The sequence below is a fragment of the Furipterus horrens genome, unplaced genomic scaffold (genome assembly GCF_987537825.1).
Source record: "Furipterus horrens unplaced genomic scaffold, mFurHor1.1.pri manual_scaffold_9, whole genome shotgun sequence".
Taxonomy (NCBI): Eukaryota; Metazoa; Chordata; class Mammalia; order Chiroptera; family Furipteridae; genus Furipterus; species Furipterus horrens.
The window spans coordinates 95,131,290-95,153,996 of record NW_028327179.1 but is presented as its reverse complement, the minus strand read 5'-3'; the positions used below and the strand labels follow the sequence as shown (position 1 = coordinate 95,153,996).

The following is a 22,707-nucleotide window of genomic DNA, read 5'->3' as shown; positions in this document are numbered from 1 at the left end:
TGTACATTTACATCCATTTCCAAACTCTCCAGAGGTAAAACGATTTTCTGGTAGAATCATAATGTACCTGAACAATCTCCCAATTTGATAAAGATCTCCCCAACATTTTGTCGGTGTTAGCCTGAACAAGACACCTTCGTTTCTCGTATGATGCCAGTCACAACTGAGGAAATGTGAGTGCCACTCTGAGTTGGAGAGACTTCCACTGAGTGCAGGAAGTTGGGGTGGGGGAGGGTCCTTCTCACTCTAACCACCAAAGTGCAAAGGGCACGTCTACTTGGGAACCCTGGGGACAGAGCGTGGCTGGCAATTCTCCTTCACGCTCGGGACCACCCCTTCCATTCTCCAGAGTAGTGAAAGAACCAAGGAGAGCAAAAGTAGCCGCTAGAAAGGACGACCACTTCTCTAGCGCAGTAAAATGAAACTCGGTTGAACACAGGAAGGAGAAGCTCCAGGTTGGTCAAAGGAACAGGTGAAGGAGCAGTAGCTGACAAAGGGACCCCCCCTCTGTGCCCCTGCAGCTCACCTTTCCTTTAGGGTCCTCTCACTTCATCCCCAGCTCCACCAAACCCATGGCCCTAGTGTTTGTTACCCGACAAAGCTCGTCTAAAAGTAGGCAAAAATAAGCTCCCCAGAACCCAGCGAAAGTAAGGTGTGTGCCAGGCATGTCGGGGCGGGAGGTAACAGAGAAGCATTCTGTAAAAATTAAAGACCATAAGGACTGGATTCAGTGACTCATTTCCAGAGGATAGAGGACAGAAAAAAAAATAGCAACTTTAAAAAATAATAACTACAAAAATACTGGAGAGACCTTTGAGACACTACCTTAACCAAGCGATCAAAGGGGACTTCACAGAGATAAGCCATGTGGGAATCCCGCCCTCGCTCAGATAATACGACTAGGAAGGCATTCACCTGTGTGCACTTCCTGCCTACGCCCCAATCTAACTGTAAAATCACATCAGACAAACCCAGAATGACAGACATTCGGCAAAATCCCCGAGCAACACTCTTCAAAACGGTCAAGGTCATGACAAGCAAGGAAAGACTGAGAATCTGGCACCGACTGAAGAGACACGATGACTAAAGGCAACAAACGCGGGATCAGGAACAGAAAGGGGACTTGACTGGAGGAAGCGGTGAAATCCGAACCCAGTCTGGAGTTTAGTTAACAGTAATGTGCCGGTGTGAACTCGCTTTGACAAGTGAGCCGCGGTGACAAGAGGTGTTCACGGGCGGGGGGCGGGGACAAGTGCAGATGCACAGGAAGTCTGGGTCCTCTCTCTGCCACATGTCTCTAAATCTAAACCTGCTCTGAAACGAAAACAAAACAAAACAAAAAAACACAACTTTATTTGGAAAATACTCGCGTTCCAAAAAATCCAAAAGATCTTAATACAAAATGAAATCTTAATTCCTTGTTGATGTGTTTTCTTTATGGTGGCTTCTGAAAACAACAGAAACAGCCTCCATGCATTATAGAAAATTATAAACTATGCACATGTAAAAGCAACAAATCAAAGCATCACATTTCTACCACCTAGAAATCAGCTGCTACCATCTGAGGGCATAGTCTCTTTCTGGTGCATCCTCTCTCTCTCTACATAGGGGTGGGGGAGTGTGTGTGTGTGTGTGTGTGTGTGTGTGTGTGTGTGTGTGTGTGTGTGTGTGTGTGTGTGTGTGTGTGATCTCATATGGGGGAGTGTGTGTGTGTGTGTGTGTGTGTGTGTGTGTGTGTGATCTCATATATACCAGTATGAGATTTTACTCTACATCCTGACCTGCAGCCTTTAAAAAAATTTTTTTATCCTCACCTGAGAACATTTTTTCATTGCTTTGAGAGAGAGAGAGAAAGAAACACTGATGTGGGAGAGAAGCACCAATTGGTTGCCTCCCATACACACCCAGACCATGGATCAAACCTGCAACCTAGGTATGTGCCCTCACTGGGAATTAAAACCACAACCTTCTGGTTATGGGACAATACTCAAATCAACTTGAGCAACACTGGCCAGAACCAGCCTTTTTTTTTTTTTTTTCCCATTCAATGATTCCTTGTTTTCCATTTCAGTAGATTTTCCTATTATCTACTAGCTTTACCACATTCAAATTTTCCCCAAAATGTCCTTACAGCTTCTTCAAACCAGTATCCAGACTAGGATGATTGCATCTAATTGTCATGGCCTTGAAGTATTTTTAAACTTAGCAATTTTTCCTATTGTCCCTGATTTGCAAAGGCACCAGGCCAATGGTCCTGCAGAATGTCTCAACCTCTAGATGCGTGTGATCACGTCCTTCTGGTGAGGCTCACCTGTCTCTCTGTCCCCTGTATGTCCTAAAACCTGAACTATTTATCTAAAGGCTCCGTGGATTAATGTTAACGTCTTTTCTAGAAAACATTGTAAGGGATGTTGTACAGCTGTGGTCAATTACATCACAGGACACCTAACATCAGGCCATCACGCCAGTGGTGATGGTATGATTGGTTACCAGGTTAGGGTGATGATACCTTTTCCTGATAGCCTACAGTTACGCTTTCCTCTTGCAATGGACGAGACAGTCTTCTATAGTATCAGTGGCATTCCGGCAGTACGACAAATATCCATTTTCCCTAATAGCTACATATCCAGTGATTTTCATATCCACAAATAATACTCCCCTGAATCAATCATTTCCTGGGGATTCATGAAATTATTTTTAAAATTCCTTCCTATTACTATGAGCTGGCTTCCTTCGGAAGAGCAGGAGTTCCGTGATCATTTCAGCCTATCTGGCTATCCTAGAACACAGTTCCTACAGAACAGAAAAGGACAGATGCGGGCTGAAGCATTTAAAGGATTTCCCCTCAGCACTAAGCGAGGACAAAAGGACCACGGATACCGAGAGCATTACAAATATGACACAGAAGCATGCTTTGGTTTACAGAGACCAGGACGGGTGCCCAGAGGACTGGCACCGCCTCGGGGTCCCCTTGCCTTAGTCCCGGGGCTGCTGCTCCTGGGTTACTGCCACATGGCCGGTCCCATGGAACTCCTCCTTCTGTTGCTCACCCCAGGCCTGCCCTCTCTGTTTCCACCTTATGCCTAAGAGTCTGGCCTCTTCCCCGAAAACGATCCCTCCCTTTAAATGAGACACAGCCGCCCACCTCCTAATTAGCATGGCAGCATATTAAATTGGGACAAGCCCGTCAACACGGCCATACCTACATACACTACAAGAACCACCACCTCCAATAACCAAGCACTGGACAGAGTAACAGAAGGTTTACTGCCTGTGGCTTCCTTCTGAGAAAATGGCAGAAGAACCCCTGGAGTCCAGTGATTTCCCCTGGGCCCTAACCATTACCTACTGTAAATAAGAAATAGGAGGCAACACAGTTTGCGTCTAACACAGAGGCCAGTCCCATCTGCTGACGTCAGCACCATAACAGGTTTCTACTGTATTGTGACCTCCTCGTCTCTGCCATTTAAAAATAAGGGTCTGACTTCGACAACTGCCATGCAGGTACAATCACGGCTGCATGGAAGGCTGTACTGTTTGCAGTTCACACCGCTCGTGACAACACCCTGAAACGACGAGGCCGGTATTTCCAGGCTGCGGCCCATTTCAAACACGGGCCACACTGACACCTTTCCGCTGCGTCCCAATCGATCGACGCTGCACAATTCCAGGCATAATTTACCCCTGCTAATCGTTCAAGTCACAGGGAGGTGCAACCACATTTAAAGGGGATCGAGGAGCAGAGAAAAGCAAACAGTAATACTCGTCATCGGATCCATCAAGTGGGGTGGTGATTTGTCCATCAAGTGGGGTGATTTCCCTGGGAGGGAAAACATCTGCCAGCATCCGAGGATACGCTACATTATAAAAAAGAAACATATGGGAATGGGAAGACACACTCTCAACTCCCAGACATGGGACGTGGGGACTCATATCTTAAGACAGATGCAAAGTGAATACTAAGTAGGATGCAGAAGGTGGTGAGTCCTCTGGGACTGGGTAATGCCGTTGGCACCTGCCTCATCACCTTGGGCACACACGGCCTCGGAGGAGCGCGAGGCTCCCCATCAGGATCCAGGCTCTCAGATTCCATTTTCAGAAATTTAGTTCAAATGCCAGCGATGAGTATATGGTCACAAGGAGAAGGCAGACTGCAAAAGTAGATGCCAGAGTAAAATCGAGGGACGAGTTGCCGGTTTGGGAAATGAAGTCCCACGAACGCTTAAGTGATCCTCACATGGGGGAGGGCACTTTGAAAGTGGCAGTTACCCCAGCTGTGGGCGGGGGCTTCTGGTCTGTACTATCCAAGTGGTTCTTGCTCTGCACCCACCGGTCGGTCCGCTGCTTCCCTGGAATAATGTCCTTTTCTCACCCACCTGCGCCCTCCTCTCCCCACTGAGACACACACAGCCCAGGACAGGTGTGACAAGAGTGTGTGCAGAATGGAGGCTGGGAGTGCTGTCCACCCTGTATACCTGTGTCTGCGAGTCTATGCCAGTAATCATTTTAAAGACTGCTTACTAATATAGTATTGTATGCCAACTCTTCTGTAATAAAAATAATAACAAACTTGAAAAACGAATGAAGAGCGCTTAGCCAAACAGGGCGGCTGGCTCCCCGAGTCCCAGGAGACACCTGAGGAGATGCCACAGGCCCTCCCTTTTGGGCCGTGTTTGAATGCTGATTTGCAGTCAAGAAGCAGGAATTCAGCGCCCAGTTAGCACCACGAGCCTGGGAAGGAGGTGTGCTCCTGGTTGTCTCCAGCCCCTGAAACACACTGGAAGGGGATGAGACGCACCTTGGAGGGCCGGCTCAGGGCTTCCCACCTGTCAGCTGCAGGGTGTGCTTGGCTCTCTCCCCAGAGCCACCCTCTAGGGAACATGGGAGGGTTGGCCCTCTGGGACGTGAGCCAGCTGGGTCGCACCCCACACGCCCCTGCCTCTGCCAGCTGCCAACATGGAGCCTCGGATCCACAGCTGTCACTCGGGGGCATCGCTTTCTAAGCAGCTGGCCGGCTGGGCACCTGGCTCCTCGTCCCATTCTCTTGGGTCCCTTGGCCACACTCTTGATATCCCAGGACTGGCTCCCCTTGGAATGAATGTCTCTGCGAGTTTCCTTTCTGTTGCCACTCCTGCTACCAGTCCTTCTGTCCCTGAGCTTCCGTAATCCACCTGGGGACCCTACCAGCTCCCCCTGGCCGCAGGACTCTCCTCCCTGGGCCGGAGCCTGTGCACTTCCCTTGGCCCTGGGGGCCACAAAGCCAGCACAGAATATCCCGTTATTAGGGGTGACTGAGGTCTGCCTGGTGCCGGGAGAAAGGGGGACAAGATAAGCGGAGGTTTATTTCTTGCTTTTGCTTATATGTTATCTTCTTTGTTTCTCTCCAAGCGGTAAGATTCCATGAACCTTTTTCAGCTGGGGGAATGTTTCTCCACTTGCCCGGCAGATTTCCATTTTATGGTTTAAGAGTCATGCTGAAAAAGCCACGGTGGGTATGAGGTAGGAAGTCATCCAGCTCCAGGGGACAGATGGGATGACCCGCTGGGACTGTGCCATGCCTGTTCCCAAGCGAGAAAGCGGCAGAATGTTTCTGTCTGAAGTGGATTTCCGCAAACCTGGGCTCGCAGCCAGTCTGCAGAGGGCCAGCTCCATGAGTAACACGGGTGGGACTTCTTCCCTGTTCCACATTCTCACTCAGGGAAAAATGAAAACACCTGCCTTTGAATTTTCCATTTTGCTTAGACAGACCAACAAGAATGCCAGCAGGAGGTCAGCCATTTTAAACAGCCGGGGAAGCCCAGGAAGCCTGCCCGGAGTTGCTGCTTTCAGAGAAAGTCAGTGCCAGAGAGGCCAACGAACTTCACCTTGTGTGTGACGATGTTTATTCTTTTACACACACACACCCAGAAAAGAAAAAAAAAAGGAAGAACTTTCTAGACAGTTTCACTTTAAGAAATTACGTCTTCCTTCATTAATTCAACCAACACACCCTGAATATCTGTACGTCCTGGGGACCCAGGAGGCCCATTGAGGAAGAAAAGGCAGGGGGACAACAATGGAGAAGCCAAGTTCAGGCAGCAGCTTGGCGATGTCTTAGAGGGACAGTCCGGTGGGGAGACGAGGAGCAAAGCCCCGGGCCTGCTTCTTGGGGCCGGCCCCACCTCCAGCGGGGGCCCACACCTCAGTTTTCCTGGGGCAGCAAAGAATCGTTCCGCAATAGGGCATGGGGTCCGGAGAGCCTCACCCAGGTCCCTCCCCTTTTCACCTCTAGGGCTGCTATGAAGACGACCACAGGCACCAGCCGTTACGTGAACAATGCTCGGTGCACCATGAGATGGCGGGAAACGAGAACAAGAGGAACAGTCACAGTGGTAACGGGGTCCGTGCCGACGCGCCCTTCAATAGGACGGTGTTCAGTCTGTACGGATCATGTTCTCAGCATCCTTTAAACAGCATGCATTTTGTGGGATATGAAGTGACGTTAAAGAACAGAATCCCGCGTTTATAGGCTGCCTAGCCACGTAAAGATGCAACGAGATACACACACTTATAGCTCATGTGCTTAACTCTCCATCTCTCTCCAAAGAGTTTGACACGTGAAAAGACCGTACGATACAAATTCAGGAGAGCGGCCAGCAGTCTGTCAGCCCCTTTCCCCACATTTGCCTGCTTTTCCAGAAGGAACACGGCCGTGGCCTTCTACTCTCACCTGGCCTGGGCCGTCTAGCCCCTCCGGCCGCCAGTCCTGCTGGTCTCCGGACCTTCAATGCTCCAAGGCCTGCCTGCATCAGCGGCTTCCTCTGCTCTGGACCCCATCCTGCCTGCTCCTCACGCCCACCTCTTCCCTTGGTTAACCCCTTGTTCATCCTTCAGGTCTCAGCTCAAGGTCATTGCCGCATGGGAAAGCCTTTCTTCCCTCCCCTCTGCTTCCCAACACAGCAGGTGAGTTTAGACTCCAGGTCAGAGCTCAGCATGGCCTGACTACATATTGTTTCTGGGATTATTCGGCCAGTAAGGTCTTCTGGTTGTAAGAGACGGCTTTACCTCACCTGACGGGAGTCCTCCTTATCCGCGGTTTCAGTTACCTGGAGTCAACCGTGGTCTAAAAATACTGAATGGAACATTCCAGAAATCAACAAGGCATGTTTTAAATTGCACAGCATTCTGAGTAGTATGATAGAATCTGGCACTGTCCCGCTCTGTCCTGCCCCGGCTGTGAGCCGTCCTTGTGCCTACCCTCTCCACACTATGCATGCTCCCTGGCTAGTCTCTTAGAAGCTGTCTCAATGACCACATCAGCTGTCACAGTAGCACAGTGCTCACGTTCACATCACCCTTATTTCACTTAACAACGGCACCAAGCACAAGAATATTTCAAAGGAAGCCATAAAGTACTCCCTTTAAGTGAAATGTATGTACATATAGGAAAAAAATACAGTATATGAGTACAGGGCTCAGTATTATCAGAGGTTGCAGGCACCCACTGGGGGGTCTAGAATGCATCCCCCATGCATAAGGGGCACCACTGCACGCTCTTAGCACCCAACATGATGCCTGGTCCCTAAGGAGAGCTCCAAAAGTAATGGCTGAATGAATGGGGAGCCTTCCATCCCATTATCAGATCAGTGGTTTGTAAAAAAAGTTCTGGCCTTCAGAGAAGGAGGGAGGGCATCTTCCCCTTCTCTCTCCCCGTCCACAGGGCTGGTCTTAGAGGTGGCGCCTGTCTCAACAGGGCTGGGAGCCTTAGCGCTGCGCTCCTCGTGGGGGCTCCCAGTGGGAGTGGGGCCCGTGATCACAGTGGTGAAAAGCCACTGAATACACAGCTGTCTGGGAACAAGCAGCCCCACCTGCAAAGCCCTCTGAGTTCAGTTCAGTATCCGCCAACCTGTTTTGGGAACAAGAAGACTGAATAGTGTTCAGGTCCATAAAACAGACTATAAAATGTCCCAGGAGAGGGGCAGAGTATATTCTGGGCTGGACAGTCTCTAGAATGACAATAAAGCAGAGGTTAGCCAAGAATCTTGTCCGATCTGATAAAGAAAATGAAGTGAGTAGGGGAAGGGAATGGAATCTATGTTCTGGAAAGGGGGAGGCAGAAGGGAGAAATGGGGGAGAAAGCATGGAGAGGGGAGAGAGGTAAAGAGAAAGAGCAGAAAATCAAACAAAAGAGAGCAAACGGTACACTAAGGGGGGCCAGGTGAGCGGGTGGAGAGGGGCTGAAATCTGAGAAATCTGTGCCCCCTCCTCTCCTTCAAAACAAATCGCCTCCGAGTCCACCAAGAGGGCAGTGTGTCAAATCCTCGGAAACAAACAGGTCTCGACACAAGGAAAGCCATCTCTCTGGCTAACAGGCCATCACGACAGGGTCAGCACGGATCTGGAAAGCTAAAAACCTCGAGACAAATTGGTTGTGATCCTGGTGCGGACCGTGCTTTGCGGGGAGGGAAGCACTGCAATGATTGCGCTCTCAGGCCGGGAGGCACGGACACGCTTTCAGGGCGCACAGGAAGGAGAGGGGGTGGTCGGAAGCAAAAATGAGCAGCGTCCAAGGATTCCATCGGCGGGCTCCTCGGCCTCCAGGGATGGAGCAAGCAGGTGATTAATAACCAACACTACAAGCTCCTGCTGTTATGATAGCTCCAGAGGAATGCCCACACTCGACAATCATCATCTCTGACCTTATCTCATCATCCCTTCCAGCCTGGGAACAAAGTACCAAACGGTTATAAAGTGCTCTGTGCTTTACAGGGAGGTTTCCCCAGCGCTACTGCATTTGATCTTCCCAACGGCTCTGGGCATAAGCGAGAGCGAGGACATCTCTGTTTGACAAAGGCAGGCAGTCACATTCCAAGTGTTAACTCATTAGCCCACGGTCACCGTTGTGGTTAACTGTGCCCCAGCCCCCCCCAAAGATAAGTTGAAGTCCTAATCCCCGGTACCGGCGAATGAGACTTTATTTGGAACTAGGACATATAGTCTTTGTAGAAGTAATGAAGACATCAGATGAGGTGATGCTGGGCTAGAATGGGCCCTTAATCCAATAAGACTTGTGCCTCTATAAGAAGAGACCCAGACAGAGGCACAGGAAAAGGAGGCTGCCATCCGAATATACAGACACACAGAAAGAAGAAGGCCATGTGCCCTCAGAAGCGGTGACGGAGGTGACACACCTTTAAGCCCAGGAGCTCCAAGGACTGCGGAAACCACCAGAAGCCAGGAGAGAGCACGGCCCAGCTGACACCTTGACTTTGGACGTTTATTAAGTCACCAGTTTGTGGGACTTTATTTGGCCACCCCGGGAAACTACTCTAGTCCCTGAGGCACAGCGGAGGGGTGTGACTGCAGTCCTGGTCCCCAGATGTCACACCGAACATTTCCCCATGCTCTGCCAGGGAGCCTCAGCCCAGTGCCATCCACCCCAGCACCCTGGCCACCCTGGCCGGGCCGCTCTGACGTTATCTTCTTTTCTCCCCGGCCACCACGCCACTTCCCATGGCTCACGGAGCTCCCCTGGCACCAAAATCTCTCCCCACTTCTCTTGATTCTTCTCCTCAACAAATTCCATTTCTATAGGCAGTGGTCTCAGTTGTCAGTGAGGGAAAAAAATCTGATCTCGATGAGTTTGGTGTAAAATAGACACATTTTATAATGAGGATGGTTATTGAGCACTCCACCCCCAGAACTTTATATACATTTCCTCTAATCCTAGAACATCCTTACAAATCCAGGAACATTCATTATCCCCTGTTTATAGATGAAGGAACGCGGCCCAGAGAGGTTAAAGAAATGTGCCCTGCTCCACGGTTACTAAGGAGACAGCACGTGGCTCCGGGAGCCTTAATCTGCCAGCCCGACCACCCCGTACATCAGATGGGGGCTCCGGTGGACGCCTTCAAGGCTGGACTACCTCATTGTATAGATGGCGAAACGGCCCTTCATCTTTGTCAAGGTCACACCCCAATGTGGACTTTAACTTACATCACAAGGGCCAGTTTAAACCAGAATGTCTACAGGATGGATTTGAAGACAGCAGCCTCGTGGGAAAGAGGAAGCGTTCTCAAAGCTGAGTTGTCCCAGGATTTTCCATAAGACCAGGGCAACGCCAAGTGTCCACATTAAAGAACGGAAGAGCCATGGAGAGTCTGAGACAGAAGCTACCGTCTCCAACATCAGTCCACAGATGTGTTTGGCTGAGTCCACAAGGTGTTTAGAATTTTTTTTTAATGAGCTAGGACATCAAAAACTCAGGAGACACCACCTTCAAATCTTGACTTCTAGCTCTTAATGAAAACATCAGAAGATCTGGCAAGAGTAGGCCTAAGTTTCACGCACCGTCACTGAGCTGAAGCCGAGAGGTCGCAGAGTGTATATCCTCAGGCCTCACCACTCCCTATTGCCCCACAGAGTGCCATGTGACAGCTGGTGGGTGCTGCTCTTCTTACCTCCAGCCCCCTCCAGTCTTTGGGATGACCTACCTGGCCTGTGCAGTAGATACTTCAGTATATGATCCCTGGCCCAAGTTTTTAATGTGCTCCTACTTGAGAGAGACACTGGCTTTTTAAGGGGACATGATCCAGTACAGCACCACCAACTGTGCTAAGACAGTTGCCTCTGGGAAATTATTTTAGGGCAGGAAAGGGGGATTGCTCCCTCATGAAGTAAGATTTGAAGGTATTAGTTACAAAACAAATCAAAAGAAGTCATATTTGTTTTCATAGGAAGAAAACATATAAATCCATTCTCTCTGGAAGATGTAAAATTATAACTAGACCCCAATATGGTTAAGATACATTCATGGGCGATAAAGACATAAACAGGCATTGAGAGGGAGCCGAGGCAGTTCACAGAGCCCAGAGCAGCCAACCCCCGTGACCCCATCCACGCCCTGGGCTTATCTTTATTCGGAACAGTTCTTCATTTCAAATGAGCAACGAAGAGAGATCTAACTTCCACGTAATCTGTTTCCTACCTGTGACGCGCAGGAGAGCTAGGAGAGGCAATCCTTAGCGACACATGAAGGTCATCCAAGGCCTTATGCAGGGGGAGCCAGGCTGCGATCAGAGCCAGGTGCAAGTCCTGCCTCCCGCGAAGGAGCCTGACCTTGGCCAATCCCTTCCCTGATATTCAGCTTCCCTCCCCTGAAAATTAAGATACTCCTGTCAACTCCAAGGGGGCTACTCGAAGCCTCCACGGAGGCCGTGCGTGGAAGCGCCTGGTGCTGACTGACCACCCGGAAGACCTATGCAAGAGACTCAGGGAGGAGAGAGGCGTGTACCGTGCTTTGCTCTAAAGAATCTGGCTCTCCACATCAAGATCCTCAAGGAATTCCTAACTGTTGACGAACCCAGTAAAGGCCAACCCCCAGGGTGTCATGCCGTTCCCCATGTATGAGTCACAGTTTTCTGACTCATGTGAAGAGGCGGTCACTGTTTCTTCTGCAAGCATTAATGAGCTCCTTGGTTCCAGGCCCTGGAATCGTAGGCAATGATCTGTCCCCTCGACCTCTTCCGCCCTGCCCATGCCCCAGAGGCTACTGGCATGGGGACTCTGGGACTGTCTTGTCCCTGGAGGACAATCTCACTTTTGCTTTCCCAGCTCTTGCTCTGTCTGTTAAAAAAAAAAAAAAAATGTCCTCAGCATTTGTCAGGGGCTCTAGGAGGGACGGCTACAGAGTGGTTGGCATGTCCCACTCCTCCTGTGGTTTATAAGCTGGTCATTGCCTCTCTGCCCTGTGGAGGACGGGAACTCACAGGTGCTTTCTCAGTTACTCGCTGATGTCCAGAAGCCAGACCCCAGGCCAGTCTCTCATCCAGAGTGTCAGCAAAGTGACAAAGCTGATCTCAAAGTGCCAAATGCCCAACACTGCGCTCCCGGATCCCAAGAAATGATTGCCTGCGTCCTAGAGTCCTGACGCTTTCTTCAATTTTAAACTTCAGTCGTGTAAATTACCTAGGCCTCCCTGTCCCAAGAAGCTCTTTTTTTCAGTGCACAAATTAATAACCTGGCTCATTAACAGGTCTTTAAAAACGATACACACGTCAGGCTTTCAGGCTTATGACAGGGTCGAAGAGGAACCAGCAGTTTTATTGGCATCGTGGGGACAGCACTTTAAGGCACAAGTGAGGCTCAGACAACAGGCAACTTGTCTGTACATTTCAAAACCAAAAGGGTCTACTTTGGCGTGACTACTGTGTCCTATGTTTATTTCCTGGCCCCAGCAAATGGCCCTGGCAGGAACGCCCCTGCCGCTACAAGGGGAAGGTCTGACTCCTGACACCCAGGGAGTCCTCAGAGACAGCCTGAGGTTGTATGTTGTCTTAATTCGTGAGGCCTGCTGAAAAGCCCTGATTGTGATCGCCAGACAGGGAGGCCCCCACCCCCACCCCACCCCGCGCCTCCGTGCACTAATTAGCGATGGCATTTGTCAGACTTCGCTGTCTTGCTGCAAAGGGATCTCAAAAGCTGAATTAATTTAGCCACTGCCATGCACTAAATGCACTAAAGAGGCTTTGCCTTGTAAGAATAATCAACCTCCTCACCCCTCCTCTTCCAAGAAGGATGAGTTTGAGAGTGTCACAAAGACAAATTTCCATTTGTGACTGCACTACAGTTAGAGCTGGGTTTGCAAATTCTAAGGCCCACGGGTGTCGGGAGGCAGCTTCCTTTAATGACAAAGTGGGCCAGGCGGAAGAAACACGGGCCTACTCCATTCTTTTGTTTTCCCAGCTCCTGAAGGAAACAGTCTCTACTGTGATTTTTTTTTTTTAAAGCATTTCAAAAGGGATGATCAGCTCACACTCAGCCTCGGTGGTGTGGAGACAATAAGAGGAGGGTGCCAGGGGCTCAAATACGTTAGGATACTGGGGTCAGCGCTTTGTGTTTCACTTGACCATTTCATGGTGCTTTCAAGACAGGTGTAGCAACTGCGGACATCATGCCCGCACCGCGCAGCGTGCTGGGCAGGAAGGAAGGGGCGGCGAGGAAAGCCCCTCGCTAGGATCTAGCCTCTTCTTTGGAATCCAGTTCCTTTCCCGAAGACTTCTCCCTTCCTCTCATCAGCTGTGACAGTCTCAGAGACTCCCCTAGATGCTCAGGAAGCTGGCAAGGCCGGCTGGGTCGGAGCAGGATGGGATGACCATGATTGGCTCTAATCAATCAAGACTCATCCTCTCACGCTATCAGAGAAACCTGTCTTCCCTCCATATCTTGATCGGAACAGAATCAAGGTTCTGTTAGCAGGAGAGGAACAGTCCTGAGGCTATTATATAAGGCAAAGCGTGACACAAAGCTAAACCTACAAAAATAAATGTGTTCCTTGTCAGAATGAGATGGCAGGTGCCCAAGAGTTCTAAAGGAATTCAAGGGTGAAAATGGCCAAAGTGTGTCATCTCTTCATATAAATGGCCACCAGTTCTAAAGATTGGTTTATTGGAAGTGCAACCGCTCTTCATAAGAACTCCACGGTAGATCTAGAGAAATGGCGGATGGAGCTAAGGCAAGAGGATGGAGCCACTGTGAGCCAAATTCTTTCAGTAACTTTTGCAAAAGCAGATCATCACAATTGTTTATGGTCATTATGGTTAGAGTAATCTAACAGCTGAGTTAATGATAATGGATCAATTAGGAGAGACTGGGATGCAGGTTAGAAGAGAGTGGATTTAAGAGGTTGGATTTAAAAAAAGCATGGCAGTTACTATAAGAAAGTGGTAAAGAGAAATTCAATAAAGAACCATCAACAATACCATCAAGTGCGTTAATTATGCACAACCTCAGGGAGGGCACCCAGCTGGAGGGCCTGCCCTGAGGCAGAACTGCCAAGCACAGCTCACTAAGACCAGTTTCTTCCTGGAGAGGCTGGAAGACAGATGTCAATAAAACACTGAGTGAGAAGATTTTAAAAAAAAGACTACTACTACAAGATTCCTGGATTTTGTATGAAAGTGTCTCCCAAATAAAATTTATTGGGGCTATCCCATTGATGCCAAACGTAGCCACTATTTTATGAGAAACAGCAGGTCACTCCGAGTCAGCTATGATGACTATGAAGTGTCTGGGCAGGACTACATACAGAGGTGAGTGTGTGCATGTGCGTGCGTGTGTGTGTATTTAAAACCAAACATGTGGAAATGACTTTTACTAACTAATAAAGCTCTTGAAAATCACAATTCCGCATCCACTGAGGCTTTGTCTAAACCCCATCTCCCTGAGATCTAATATTTATTCAAATATTCATCTTAACAGACTATTACAAAGTCTAAAAATCCCTATTAATGGGAAAGCAACACAGTTCAAACAAGAGAAAGCTTGTGTCTGCCTACTCGTTAGAATTCTCTGAGAAAGGAAGTAGAAATCTAGATAAAGAGGAACAGAATTTCTTGGTCATTAATACAAGTTCCCCCACTCAGTGCTTTTATAAATGTATTAAATGAGCTTATCATGGGATTGAGGAAAGAGGGCAGGGTTGGTGGTTTATCTATAAAGGGCTGTTAAGGGAACCAAGAGTATTCAAAAATGTCTCTGAGAAGAGAAACCTAGTATCAAGAGCCTGGTTGCTAAAAGTTAAGCACCAGCCATTTAGCGTCTTTAAAAATAACGTTGAAGAGAAAGGACACTGGATGGGGGTGCAGGGGGGGCGGGGGGGGTGTCCTACAGGTGACATCAAACTGGTAATGGGGAGAGAAGAGTCAAGTTATTGCAAAAAGATACAGGAAATGATTATCAACTTGTGCAATTGACTGTGTCCCCCCCCCCCAAAAAAAAGTGTCTTCATGAAGATAACAAGGTAACGAATACACTGCAATATAAATCACCCAAACTTCCCATGTGGAATGAAGTAGCAGTTAAGAAGGTTTCCTAAGGCTACGTGCTCAGTGTGCTGCTAAGAACCCAGGCCAACAAAACGTTGGCCATCATCACACTTTACATGTGAAATGGGGCAGAAAGGATTACCTTTCCTCTGTATAAACTATAACATTTTGGTATCTTAAATGCTCTGTTCAGTTCTGTCCTTAAGAAGTATACAATAGAAATGAAGTTCCAGGTAGGAGCAGTCACAATGGTTTCCAGGGCCTATGAGCTGCTGTATGAAGGCAGAATTCCAAAAAGCTTAAGCATTTTTCATCTGTCAATCAGGATGCACCTTGTTTGTGCACGGGCACTTCTGGCAGTCTACAGAGCCTGTGAATGCCTCCTTGGGATAATGGGTTTAATTGTGTGAGGCACCACACACCACTTTACTAAGAATACCCATTATGATGCTATCTAGTCTTCAAAATATTTTTTAAAACAAATAGGTAATGCAGTTCTATATAAGCTTCTTTACTAACATAGTAAGTAACAAAGTCTGATGGCAGGTCTAATAAGCACCATAATTTCAAACGAGTGATGAGTATTAGTTCTATTTCTACATATTTGCAATAATGATAACATGATATGAAAACATTGCAACGTCTATCATGCTTGCATTTGTAATGAGAGGGAGTACTAAATTTCAGTTAGATGTTTGTGAGAAAAAAGATGCGATTTCTCCCCCTCAGGTTCATGACCTCTCTGGATTTCTCCCACTGGCCCCGTGGAGGTTTGGAACTCCGAGACCTAGTACCACTGACACACATCAAGAGTTGTGAAAGACTATAACCAATGTTTATCACATAAATGAATAATGCCAATAAAACAGACAGACTTATTTCCCATGTTCACAGACATGAAAACAGGTGGAGGGAAAGGCATAAGAAACATAAGTGATGTGAGCTTAGGACCCAAAAAAGGATATTTTGCAACAAGTCTCATAAAGCTGTATACCGCATTATTTTAGAGGACTGCACATGCTGGAAGGAACAAACGTGTCACCTTTAGCCATAAAAGGCTCCTAAGAGAGAGCTGGAGGCACTTAACCTTTAAGGTCAACATTAGCAAGACAAAAGATCCCTCATTTGAGGAAATCAAATGGAGGAAAAGATAAAGTTGGAGACAGTGGCTCCGGACTGATATCACAATGTTTCTCTTCTTCCCTAAGAATCTACTCTTGTTCTGAATCCATTGTTTTCTCTTCTCGTGATTAAAATAAATCACAATCCACAGTAACAGCACATGTGTATTTTCACCACAGCCCCTTGTTCCAGGGACTGAGCACTAAAACCTGGGCTCCAAAGGTTGATTGAAGGTATATTTTATGGATCACCAAAGATCATATTTTCAGTGAATCGGGCAGAGAGTGATTTTAGGGTTCAGAGAAGCCAAAAGGAGTGGAGGGTTCAGGTCCTAGTGGCAAGGGTAGCAAGATTCAAAGTAGTCAAGTTTGCAGGCACAAACTGAGAATAAGAAAAATGAACTGAAGTCCTCTGAATGCAAAGGCAAGTCAGCACCCTGGACAGCTCAGCTATGGCAGTATCTGCCCTATCGTCTTCCTTCGAACGTACGCCTGTTTGAAATGTCTAGTACACCTGTGGGAAATGTCTGGGCTTACCTGGTCCCACCTTGCCCTTCCCAATCCGAGCACATACCCACTCTACCCCACTCAAAAACTCAAAGGTCCTGAAATTGCTATTTGCTTCTTTCTCTTTTAAGAGAACCCATGATCTTCATGTTTGGGATCTCCCTCGATTCGGTTCAACTGAATGACTGATGAAGAGATTGCCAGGGGTCCCGGGGAACGGGCGCCAATGCTTCTCCGAGGCTAACTGGCAGGAGGAACGTCTGTCTGTCCACGGTTCTGTTTTTGTCCTTAGACTTTCCATCCTTCTGACTCCCTCTATTTTCTGAGTTAGTCACCAAAAGCCCTGACAATATTAGTAGGAACATTTGATTCCCTTCAGTAACGTGGGAGACAGCCCTGAAAAATGATCACTGTCCACCCTGGCGCTCTCTCTGCCTTCCCAAGGGGCAATCCTTCACCCTTTCCACACTTCATCACAGCAGCAGAGAGTCTGGTGGGGGAAGCTGTTTACTCGGTCTGGCCGCCTTTAGTAATTTCTTTGTATTGACATGAAAAATTTTGGTTGTTATAAGCCAATACATCTAAGGGTAAAAAATTAAGCTTCAATGGAGAGTAGCTAGAACCTCTTAAATCTGTAAAAATATTCAAGATCAGTTCACAGAGAAGGTGGAGAAGAAAGAAGACCTGGAGTCCCAATGAGATGCATGAAAGAGGGAGATACTCCGGGAACTGTCTCAGGAGGTGGTTAAAACGGCAATGGCTCAGGAGTAAATAAAGGCAGGAGAAATGGAGCTGACGGGGGTGCACCAGTGAGGATCTTGGAAATGATCAAAGTGAAACGAGGTGGTGAGCTGGGCTGCCACAGCTCTGAAGGCTTAACAAGACTTCACTCTGGAGGGTAACGTTGGAGAGAAGTGGGTGGATAGGTAGGAAGGGAATACCAAGGAGTATAAGGAACTACCCTCAAATGAAAAGAATTTCACTCACAAGCATGGACGCTTGCACACAGGCATGTACTCATGTGCAACTCCTGAACTTCTCATTTTGCTGGACCGCACGGGGGGTAGTAGGTGGCTTCACTCTTTCGTCAGAACGGTGTGCCCTGCCAAATTTGTGGTTCTAGGGCGGCGGGAGGAAGCGAAAGGGCTAACTCTATATCATATCACCACCACAGACCCAAAAAGACATTGCTGCTGATGTCATAAATCCTTTAATGTTCTTTGAAGAGAGCGGATTCTAAAATAAGCAAACAAACAAACAAAAAAACTACAGGATTTAAAAGGTTATATTAAACTCAAAGCATAACACGTATTAATACTCAAAGCACACATATCGCTACTGCCAACCGGGGCCTCTGTAACTTCTGGACCGTAAGCTACGGAGCAAGGCTGAGGGGAGGAAGACCACCGACGCCCTGAATGAAGCCTGCTGTACGGATGGCAGCGGGTCTCAGGTTTGCTTTGCAAATAATTAGATGCCCACACTTAGTTCTCTGGTTTGATCCTCCTAACACTATGAGGTAAAAAGTAGGTTTATTCTTGTTTAGCTAATGAGGAAACGGAGACTTCAAAGAGGGAATGAAACTTTCTCAAGCTCAAAAGGCGAGGAAGGAGCAAGCCAGCATCTTCCGGCATCAGGTCCAGTAACCAATATACGCTCCCTTGCTGTCTGTCTATCCGTGCCATTAAAACAAACTTCTTATTTTCCAGGTTTTTTTTTTATTTTTCTGGTTTTATTTTATTCATTCCATTAATATTTGATAAGCGCTAGTTGCCGGAGAAAGAAGGCTGAAAAGAATGGGGTACTGTCTTAAAGGAGGTTTCGGATGCTGATCACAATATCCACCATGTGAGTGAGAAGAGACAATAATAACGTGGTACGACTGCAGAAAGGAGAGGAGCCCCAGGGCTCGCACTTGAAGTAGCAATGGAAGGCTGAGGTCACAAGAGACAGCAGCCACAGCGTACATTTGGGCTTCATATGCAGCTTCTCAATGCCGCAGGTATCTTTCGGAAAACTGCCCGCCTTCAAAGGAAGTTCAAGTCTTTACGCAGACAAGTGGGAGAAAGCCTGTTCTTGGCAAAGGGAACAACACACGTAAGGCAAGCGATTTCAGACAGCGTGGTGCGCCCAAGGAACTATCAGCGGTTCAGTTTTGCTCAAGAAGAAAACGTGAGATGGACCGGGAGAGATGGCGGGGCGAGCAGATGCCAGCCCCCATTGGGTCTCGCAGAGCACGGAGAAGGATCTTCAGCTGTGAGCCTCGCAAGGGAGTGACCTGACCAAATGCGCACGTTAGAGGGACATGCTGGCAGCAATGTGGACTTCGTCAACGGTTTGGCAGAGAAGGAGGAACTAAGGCGGGGAGACCAGCAAGAAGGTTGTGTTGTAGTCATGGCAACAGAAGAAGAGGACTGAATTGAGGAGGTGGTGGAAGGGATGCCTCCAGGGAACATTTAAGAGTAAAATCTGCAGGATTTTGTGTTTGCATGCAGGGGTGAGGGGAGGCGAGCTACCTGAAATAATTATAAATCATGTTCAAACAACCACTAGAACAGAGGTTATGCCCTATTCACCTTTGGTTCTCTCTTGTCCGCTACTGAGCCCGGCACATCTGAAGTGCTCCAGAAACTTACACGAAATCATACTGCTCTCACGTTTCTTTCTTATTTCCCTCTGCAGTAGCGCTGTGAAGTTGGGACACACCAGCTAGTTTCCTTGTTTCCTACTGGGAATGCCTGGTTTAGGGATCTAAAGTTAGAGGGTCCTCAAAAGGTCATGAAGTTAGAAAATTTTTCAAATTTTCAAAAAACAAAAAAAAAAAAACATGAGAAGGAAGAGTAAATCAGACATTTAGATTGTGTGGAATGGTGAAATGATGAACCAAAATGAACTAATAGGTGGATGGATAGATTGATGGATCGACAGATTAATGGTTCGATGGATGGATGGATGGATGAATGGGGGATAGATGCATGGCTAGATAGATGGGTGGAAAGATGAATTGAACAAACAGGTGGATGGATGGATGGATGGATGGATGGATGGGAGATAGATGCATGGCTAGATAGATGGGTGGAAAGATGAATTGAACAAACAGATGGATAGATGAATGGATGGACATCTAGATGGGGAGGTGAGTTCTTCCTCGGGGCTCTCTGAATGGTAGGAACCCAGTAAACGTGGACCGGGCCACCAGGAAGACTTCATACCGCCACTGCCACTGGCCTGCCACAGTCTCACTCTTATATTTTTCCTCTGTTCCACAGCAACCGCCGCCTTCTGACTTATCATGTAACTGACCCACTTGCTTTATTTATTGCTTCTCCGTCTCCTCTCAGTAGAATGTAAGCTCCACCAGGGCAGGGATTTTTGTCTGTTTTGCTCACTGTCATAACCCACGCACATCATACGGTGCCTGGAACACAGCAAGAGCTCAAAACAGAATGTGTTGAATGCCTGGATGTGACTGTGTCTGCCTCAGGGTTTCTGAAGCCTAGTCTAACATGTGTCTGGGTCCCTTTCCTGTCTTAGCTGCTCCTATTAGATGTCTGCTGTAGGATGATCCATCATCCATTGTTCTATCCAGAAACTGTAGGTTCACCAAAGAGAAGCTAAGACAGGCCCCATGAGTAATTTATATTTAGAAACATATAATATTTTTTGGCAATCTAAAATTTGAGCAAGCTAAATACACAGAAAAATATAAATCAGCAACAGGATATCTAAAAAATCAGAACGCTTCTGGTTTATAAAAAAGAGCCAAATTGTTTATTATCTATAAACCAATAATATCAAGGAACTAGGAAATAAATAAGAAGAGTCTGATGAAAAAATTACCAAAAAAATTCAAACTATCATCCGTAGGACTGTTCCCTTTGCCCACATGTCAGTCATGTGGGAACGCACCATGGTCTGCCGATCAACAATGGTACCCTGCCCCCGGTACCTTGCCTGTCATGAACTCCACCTGTCTCTCTCTTAACAGGATTCTGACCGGTTCCTTGATTCTGTTCACTCATGCTCCGGTGGCTTTGTAACCTAGTTAAGGTTTCATTATCTTAACTAGGCTAAAGCTATTCTTTTCCAGACAAAACCAGCCTTCCACCCAGAGTAAGACCCATTATCTGAAATGGCCCCTTTTCTCCACAGGTCCATTTCAAATTCTCACATTCTTCTTCCTTTGTAACCCAGTTAAGGTTTCATTAGCCTAACAAGGCTGGAGATAGTCTTGTCAGTTAAAATCTGCTTTCAGCCCGAAATTACCCACACTCTTTCTGAAATGGCTGCGTTTTTCTCACAGTCTAAATTAGATTAACTAATTTCAGGCTGCTCTCTCCCGAATTACAATTTGCCAAGATGGCCCAGAGAGGGTCTCTTTCTCCCAGAAACCATTCTTTCTTCTAATACTTGCCTCCTCAGTCAGATTGTGATTCTGGAAAAGCCTGATGCTCTTTAAAGAGCCACGGGTCCATTGTCCATCACAAGTATGCCCTAAATGCAATGGAGTAGCTAGCTTCTTCAGATGCGGCTGTAGAAAACCTTGGCACAGCTTGGGTTTTATTACAGAAGCACCTTTGGTTTTGTGATCTCACTCACAAAGTAAAACAAAACTGCGAGGTTTAGAAACAAATAAACAACAACAAGAAATAACACCCTCTACGGCAAAAGCCAAGACTGTAACTAAGACAAAAAAATAAAAAATCATAAAAATAGAAACACCTGGCTAATAAAAATCTCAGGAGGAAGCAACAGAATATGTAGCTTGTTGCTAAATGCAGCAAGATCTCGTAAAATTCTTTTCTCCTCCGACGAGTGTGCATGTTGTTTTTGAAAAGTTCTGCGGTAATGAGATGCAGACCTTTGGAAATTAAATTCTGAAAGGTGTTATGGCAGAGGCTGTTCGTGAAATCATCCTTCCTAGGCAACTACTGAGACAAAGCAAGATCTGGGGCAGAATGTCCCAGGGTTGCACTCATGATGCCCAGGATGCACCGTTGGCAGGGGTGGAGCAGGAGAGGGTGGGCGGTCAGGAAGGGTGAGGGGAGGTGGGCAGGAATGGGGCAGAGGGAGAAGGAAGAGGAGAGAAGGAGAGGTGGAGAGGAAGAGGCAGGACGTGTTGACCTGATGCAAGTACAGACTCCACGCAGAAGGCAAAGAGCGGGCGGGCCGGACAAGGACCGTGAACCTGCTGGCCGCACGGGCCTCCCGTTACCATGGCTCTCAGATACGAGCCCCTTGCTGCGCAGAGCATGATGCTGGTCCTTAATGATAACTGTTTGTGCACAAGCAGCCCCTCAGCACAACCAGCTGTGTCATCTTCGGTTCCACCAACAGCATCTCTTCCCACGCGGAAGGAAAGTCAGACACGCTGGGCGCCCTGAGGAACCGCACGCTGATCTCCAGCATGACAGAGCCTGAACGGCTTCCCAAGGGAGGAACTCTCACCTCACACCTCAACCTGTGAATCCCCAGTGTCACGGCTCCTCCATAGCATGTTTATTTCTATTTTTTAACATTTCTTTTAAAAAAATTATTCCCTTGTTTTTAAATCCTTTTTTAATTGATGAGACAGAGAGAGAGAGAGAGAGAGATCAATTCGTTGTTCCACTTATTGATGCATTCACTGATTGATTCTTGTATGTGCCCTGACCAGGGATTGAACCCACAACCTTGGCGTATCGGGTCAATGCTCTAATCAACTGAGCCACCCGGCCAGGGCCATACTATGCTTCAGTTGCATGGGAAACCTAGGTAGAACCTGGTCTAGAAGATTCTAAATGGGGCAGGAAACACCTTTCACCTCTTTAAGAGTAATTTACTTTGTCATAGAAATTTACTTCCTAATAGAAAAAAAATGTAATTTTAGGGTATGTGTATGTGTGTGTGCCCACAGAGATGCCCAGAGCCTTCATCTCGGGGGGCTGCAGTGAGAACAGGTGCTCATAAACCAGGAGCCCTGCACAAAGCTGGCGGTGAGTCAAGCCCTGGAGGTGGGGACTGTTTTATCTGCATTTATCTCCCAGGTGACATTTTACATAAATCAGGAAAAAAGGAAACATGGTGATTAAACTGGGGTAGATGGGTAACACCCAAGAGCAGTTGGAAAGGGTTCCAAATTATACCTAGGTCTTTATTTTTCAGTATTTCCCTGATTTTTTAGTATTTCTCTGATTTCCTAACAGGATGACTTACCGTTTTCCATATCTATTTTCGTCGGTTACTTTTCACTAAAATAAATAAATGAATAAACATTTCATAGGTAAGAGCTG

The 22,707-nt window shown here is 47.4% G+C and overlaps 1 protein-coding gene across 1 annotated transcript in view; it reads right to left on the bottom strand.

Annotated features, from left to right (window-relative positions):
* Window positions 1–22,707, bottom strand: part of TMEM178B (transmembrane protein 178B) — a 320,684-nt gene that overhangs the window by 77,778 nt on the left and 220,199 nt on the right. The window lies entirely within an intron of this gene.